Genomic DNA, 6,000 nt, shown 5'->3' with positions numbered 1-6,000 from the left:
CACAAATGCAAACGTTTTCACTGTTCAGACTTTCATCTGTATTATTCTCTTGTTGAAAGTCAACGTGGATTGACTTTGAAACTCTTTCAAAATCTGTCTCTGCTTCAATTATCAGTGTTTTCATGAGGTGGTGGCTTGAAGAGGAGGTCCTTTGTCCTACCAGGGAGGTCAGCAGAGGTTCTGTAAGCCAACAGCTGGTCCACCACAGGGCCTGCTTCTGGAGAGAGTAATCTGCAAAATGTGCCTACACTGCCACTTTGATTTACACCTAAGTTCATTCCTGACCATGTGACTGTACTCATACTATTTTACTCCAAGTGCCTCTGGTATAAGCTGCCTAGCTGCTTTCATCAGCAAATGCTCTGCAAGCTTTACAACCTCAGGCAGCCCCAGCCATGCCCTGCTGAATGCAATGCCCACCCTCAGCATCATTCCACAAACATTTTCTGAGGCTGTTACATAACTCACCTGTTATTTTGGGCACTCTGAAAGAAAAGCAAAGCAAAACAATAAATGGCAATGTCTCAAGGCAGCAGAATGTCAGCCTTGGCAAAGGGAAGACTTGGACCAAGTGCTTGCAGAGCAGACACAGCCACCCCACTCCAGAATATCTATAACATCATTATATATCACATATCTGGTATAGACATGAACCACTCTGTATCAGCTGGCCCAAGGCTGTCTTCATGTCCTTTCCACAAAGACAGTATAGGCATTGCCAAAATTCACCATTGCTTACCCCGGCACCAAACTCTAGCTGAAAGGATGCAGTCATTCTGAGGTAGCCAGAGCGGGGCTTTGGGGCAGTCAGTGTTAGGTTGAAGAACCTACCTAGAGTATGTCTGGAAGACATACATGACTGCAATCAGATTTTCCCATGGATTTCTATTCTTACAACAGGACTAAAAGGTCTGCCTGTTCCCAGTCTTCAAGTCAGCAGGGAAGAAGGATGCATGGAAGGTAAGCCACACTCAGCCTGCTGGTGGTTCGCATAAGAATCTTCCCTGCATATCTTTTTTCCAAAAATATTTGTCTTAGTTCTCTTATCCCATTTGACAGGTCCTGCATGCTCATTTATACTGTAGATTAACGAGACCAGTAAGTCAGGAGCTTATTACTCCAGTGAGTCTAATAATAATTTGCATAATTTGAGAGATAAACATATCCATTTCAAACAATGACTATGGAAGTTACAGATGATTAATGGTATTGTCAAATTATTCAGAAGGAACGTAGATCTATGATTCTTATTGAATCTAGATAGAACTGGGATTCACATGTCAGTCAAGCATAATACAGCTGGAGTTCAGTTCCTGACTGCCATTAAAATAATGACTTTAGGATAACAAATTTTGTATTTCACAGCTTTAAAATTTATTCAAGATTTTCTTTTGTTTTCTTTTAATAGTTACCTATGTAAAAAGCACTACCAACTAGAGAATCGCAGGGAGAAACACAACTCAGTTATAGAGAGATGTGCAAAATGGTTGTTTCCATTTTCATATTGCAAAGCCTTGAAGATAACATTTCAGCTCTAAAACCTCAGTAAAGAAAGGATATGATCCCATTTTATTTCATTCATTAAACTCTCAAAAGTTTCCTGTCCATGTACAGTACTTATTGATTCAGAGAAATATACTGGAATGACTGGAAACAGATTTTCTAAATCCATGTTTATGAACTAAACAAAAAATGTCTTAATAATCATCTGTACTTTATGCTTGCATTTGGCAGATGGTTGAAAGAAATGTTAAGGTGCTTAGTATTTGCTGGCCAAGTCATGTTTTTTACCCAGGAGCCCTGCTGTGAGTTAAAGAGTGTAATTTTAAGAGTCCAACTTTGAAAACTCTAGTTATGCTAGTGGAAAGTTTGTCCATGGAAAAGTCTTACTGGTCCTAAGTAGCTGTTATATAACCTTTTTTTTTTTTTTTTTTTTTTTTTGAGTAGTAATGATTGGCTTAAAAGAGACTTTCTCAAAACAGCAGCTTAAAATCTTACGTTAGACATGCAAACACAGGTTCTGGATACACTAAAATGTCTCTCACTGGCTTGCTTCTTTTTTCTCTTTAGCATATTTGCTAAAGAAAAGCAATTTTGCTCTTAGCTCTAATATAAACACAGTTCATGTGCAAGGTTGTTCTGATCTGGTGTATTGTGTTTGTATTTTCATGGGAGGCAACTGTATTGATTTTTTGTTGGTTTTTTTTTGTGTGGGTTTTTTGTGTGACTAGACTTACCTCCAGCAGCTGTTAAGTAATGCACGTTTGACAAAGTTCTTTATTTTTTTTAGGGTCTGAGGGAATCTTTGAAATCTGCCCTCTTTCTTTGTCCGTTCATTATAATTTCACTCTAGGCCCTTCATCCACTCCTTATTTCTTGCTCTTCAGCTGCTAAAAGGTTTTTTTGTTCTGCAGCTTGTCACTTTTTCAGTCTCTTTCAGTGCCCACACCAGCAGTGTTGTTTTTCAGCCTCATCTCATTTAGGCAGTTTTGACTATGGCATTTTCTAAAGTTCATTTGAGGCAAAACATTTACCATATGCATCAAAATAGTGCATGATTATGTCAGACTTCAAAAGCATGAATGCCTCTTTGATGTGTCCTTAAATGTTTATTCTTTTTCTCTGCACAGCTGTAGTCAGAAGCAGAGTCCTCCGTAAGTGCATGCGAAGGGAGAGGGGCATTGTGGACCACACCTGAACGTAAGCGACAGGCTGGCCATGGTGCTGCCATCGATAGCACACAAGAAAAACTCTGATCCTTAGGAACCTGTTGAGCACATGTCCGGTGCAATATGCCTCTTAAGCACAGCTCACTGCTTAGTAATTCCTCTTTTAAAAGAAACTATATGCAGGGTGTCTTCCCAATAGTCTAACTAAGGTGACTGTCATATCACACCTCTCCTATTTATTTTTGTTGAAGAAAACTCTAGCTTCATGTTTTTGCTTGGTTAGGGCTGTAAAAATTGGTGAATTTCTGTGAACACTTACACAGTGGCTGTTCAATGAGCTGTGCCTAAAAAAGTAATAAGGTTTAATTAGCCCAGCCTAATCTGACAGTTTGCTGCTGGCACACTATCTGTTAGTACAGCTGGCTAGTGATGCATGTATGCATATGAAATAAAGATCACTCCTTGCAAGTTTTCTTTGCTTTTCAAGTATTGTGTGGTTGAATTCTTGCAATTTCAAGTTGTCTTCTCATACAAACTTTGCTTGCCCTGTCCAATTTAAAAACAGGTCTCAGTTAATAAGATTAACACCTTCCTCATTTTGAGTTGTGATAGAGGCTGTTTTCAAGCTAAACATTGGCAATGGCTATACAAAATTCATATTCTAGTTGTCTGGGTATGTCAAAAGGTTGGATCACCCAAGAAACCACAATCTGTGTGGCCAAGCCCCTAAGCCTGTAATATCTCCAACATGTACCATTGTGTCAGGGTGCAAAAACCCTGAGTACAGCACAGAGCTAGGCTCCTCAAGGCAGCATTAGGCCTGCACAGAGATAGGTAGTCACAGGTTTAAGTTTACAGCATCTTCATTTATACTTTAAAAATGAGACCTTTTCTTTTGTTCACATGTTGATGTTCATAGTACAAGCGCAAGATCAGGAAATTGCCTTACATGGATTTCCAAACCCCAAACTCTAAGCCAAGGTTTCCTCATTTTTTGCTACAGATAGTTTAACCTACAGTCACAATGATGACTGCTGAATAGTTAGAGGACAAGAAGTAAACCTATATTCAGCAGCCCTGGCTAGTGCAGCCTCCCTGTGCTTCCCAGCAAAATTAAGCAGGGCTTTGTGAACATCCTGCAAAGAAAGTGGGCAAATTTCACAGGTACAGGGCTTGGACAGCAGAATTGTGAAGGGAGTTCCCTGATGCAGTGACTCCCTGGAGCGATTGCATCTGAGGAAACCCAGCCCAGGGGCTGGAAAGAGACCTAGTGGAGAGCAAAGAACTGGAAATGCCAGAAAGAGACTGAAGTAGAAAAGAGAGCGAGGGGTGTGCTGTGCTCCTCTAAGAAAACACATGCATCAACTGAGTGATAAAATCTTGTTCAAATTCTGTCAAGTTGTGTTGTCCAATCGTTTCTTGCAGCAACCTTATAATCAATCAATATGGCAGAGAAATATTAAAACTTGGGGATCATAATCAGACATTAAAACATTATATTTAAGAAACTGTCCCTCTGTACAACATATTTGACTTTTAAAGAAAACATAGTCAAGAAGCATGCCAGTGTGATTTCCCCACAGGTCATCTAGTCCACCCCTCTGCTCAAAACGTGCCTACTTAGATCAGCTTCCTCAGGGACATGCCTCTGAGGACAGGGATTTCACACCCTCTCTGAGCAACCTTTTCCAGTATTTAACCACCGCATGGTAAAAATATATTCCTAATTAGAATTTTCTACATTCAAACTGTTCATTGATCTTCTCTTCAGTTTCTGCCAGCTTCAGCACCATGCATCTCTTTGTCATTGTCTAGAAACTTCTGGGCTGTCATTTACAGACAGGGCATTGCATTTACTCAGCTAGACCTTGCTTAGCAGTAGTTGAAAGAAAACTTCCATGGACCTCCTGCTCCTCTGTCTCTGTCAGGTGAGGTCTTTGTGGAGCCAGCTCCACATGGATCCTTTGACCCCCCCCAGCAGAGCATTGCAAAGGCAATAGAAAGGCTCAAAGGAGAGAATAAAGTATTCTTGTCACCTTCCTCTGCCATAACCTGCTTGTAAAGCCTAAATGTAAAGTCAGCATTTCTGGTGGCTACCTTCAGGTGAGCCAGGTTTCAACTACATTGCTGCTTTCCAGGAGATGTTTAAGTAATTTACAGCTCTCAAGCTGTACTATTCACTGGGGTGACCAGTTAGCATGTGGGAAACTTAATCACACAGTGGACTTGTTTGCTGGCTGTCATCTACAAGATAGTGAGGAATAGAATTGACCTCTGAGTAAGAAACCGTCATGAAAATTACCCATCTCTCCATAGAATGCCATCGATATTTGTTACAGAGGTTAATCTTATGCTAGTTCAGATCTATGACTCAACTCAAAGACCAGCATGCAAACAATGAGAAAAAAGGGTTTTAATTAATGTCTTTGAAGTAGTTCCTAAAGAAAGACTGGAACACCCATTAAATCCACAGAGCGCCAAAAATAATTCCTCATTTTTGCCCACAGAAATGAGATACAAGGCTTAGGTCTCAGTGGTTAGTTCAGTGTTGCCAAACTCCATGAATACTGAAGTGTTTAGAGAGGCTGTTTTCCCCTTAAACTTCTCTTGACCTTTCATCATCTTCCCCCACCCAACTTCCACCTCAATCCAAAGCACACATGTCAAATCCAACTGGAGCGCTTTGGAAAGAAAACAGCTGGATTTCTTGGGGGATTATGGGAAGAACATTTTGGGGATCAATGTCAGTAAAAAAGAAACTAGGTAAACATAGTCTTTAATGTCAAAAAATGGAAACATAGGACATATCAGATGTCTCTTACTGCCTCTGAACTTATTTGCTCTTTTAATTTTGCTGTGCTGAATTAAATGAAGATGTATATCTGTGATGCCTTTGTACAGCAACACAACTACAGAAAGGATTTTTTTTTTAAAGAAGCAAGAGTTAAAACTGCATGTGTGTTTACCCCAACTGTGTTTTTGTCCTCCTCTTTTTCTTAATTTCTTTTCAGTGCAGAAAGTGAATTATTTCTTTAAGGAGACTGTTATACTATCCAAAAACTGGCCAAAAAGTGAGTCACTTCAGATTGGAATAACTCTGAGTTCCGTTTATGATTCATAGGACTTTATTGAATGGGTTGGATGTAAATGGGTCTAAACTAAACACTGGGTTTAACTCCACTGTACCAGATCTACAAAATCAAAAAGAGAGAGCTAACCATCACCTCATTGAACTTGCCAGGGAGCAGTCTTTGAGCAGATAGCAAGGTGGCAATTGCTGCCAGTTAGAACAGATATAAATACGTCTCAGAGGAGAAACTCTGTTTGCTGC

The sequence above is a fragment of the Aquila chrysaetos genome, chromosome 2 (assembly GCF_900496995.4).
Source record: "Aquila chrysaetos chrysaetos chromosome 2, bAquChr1.4, whole genome shotgun sequence".
In the NCBI taxonomy this organism is placed as follows: Eukaryota; Metazoa; Chordata; class Aves; order Accipitriformes; family Accipitridae; genus Aquila; species Aquila chrysaetos.
The sequence above is the reverse complement of the archived record's forward strand: the minus strand, read 5'-3'. Positions refer to the sequence as shown.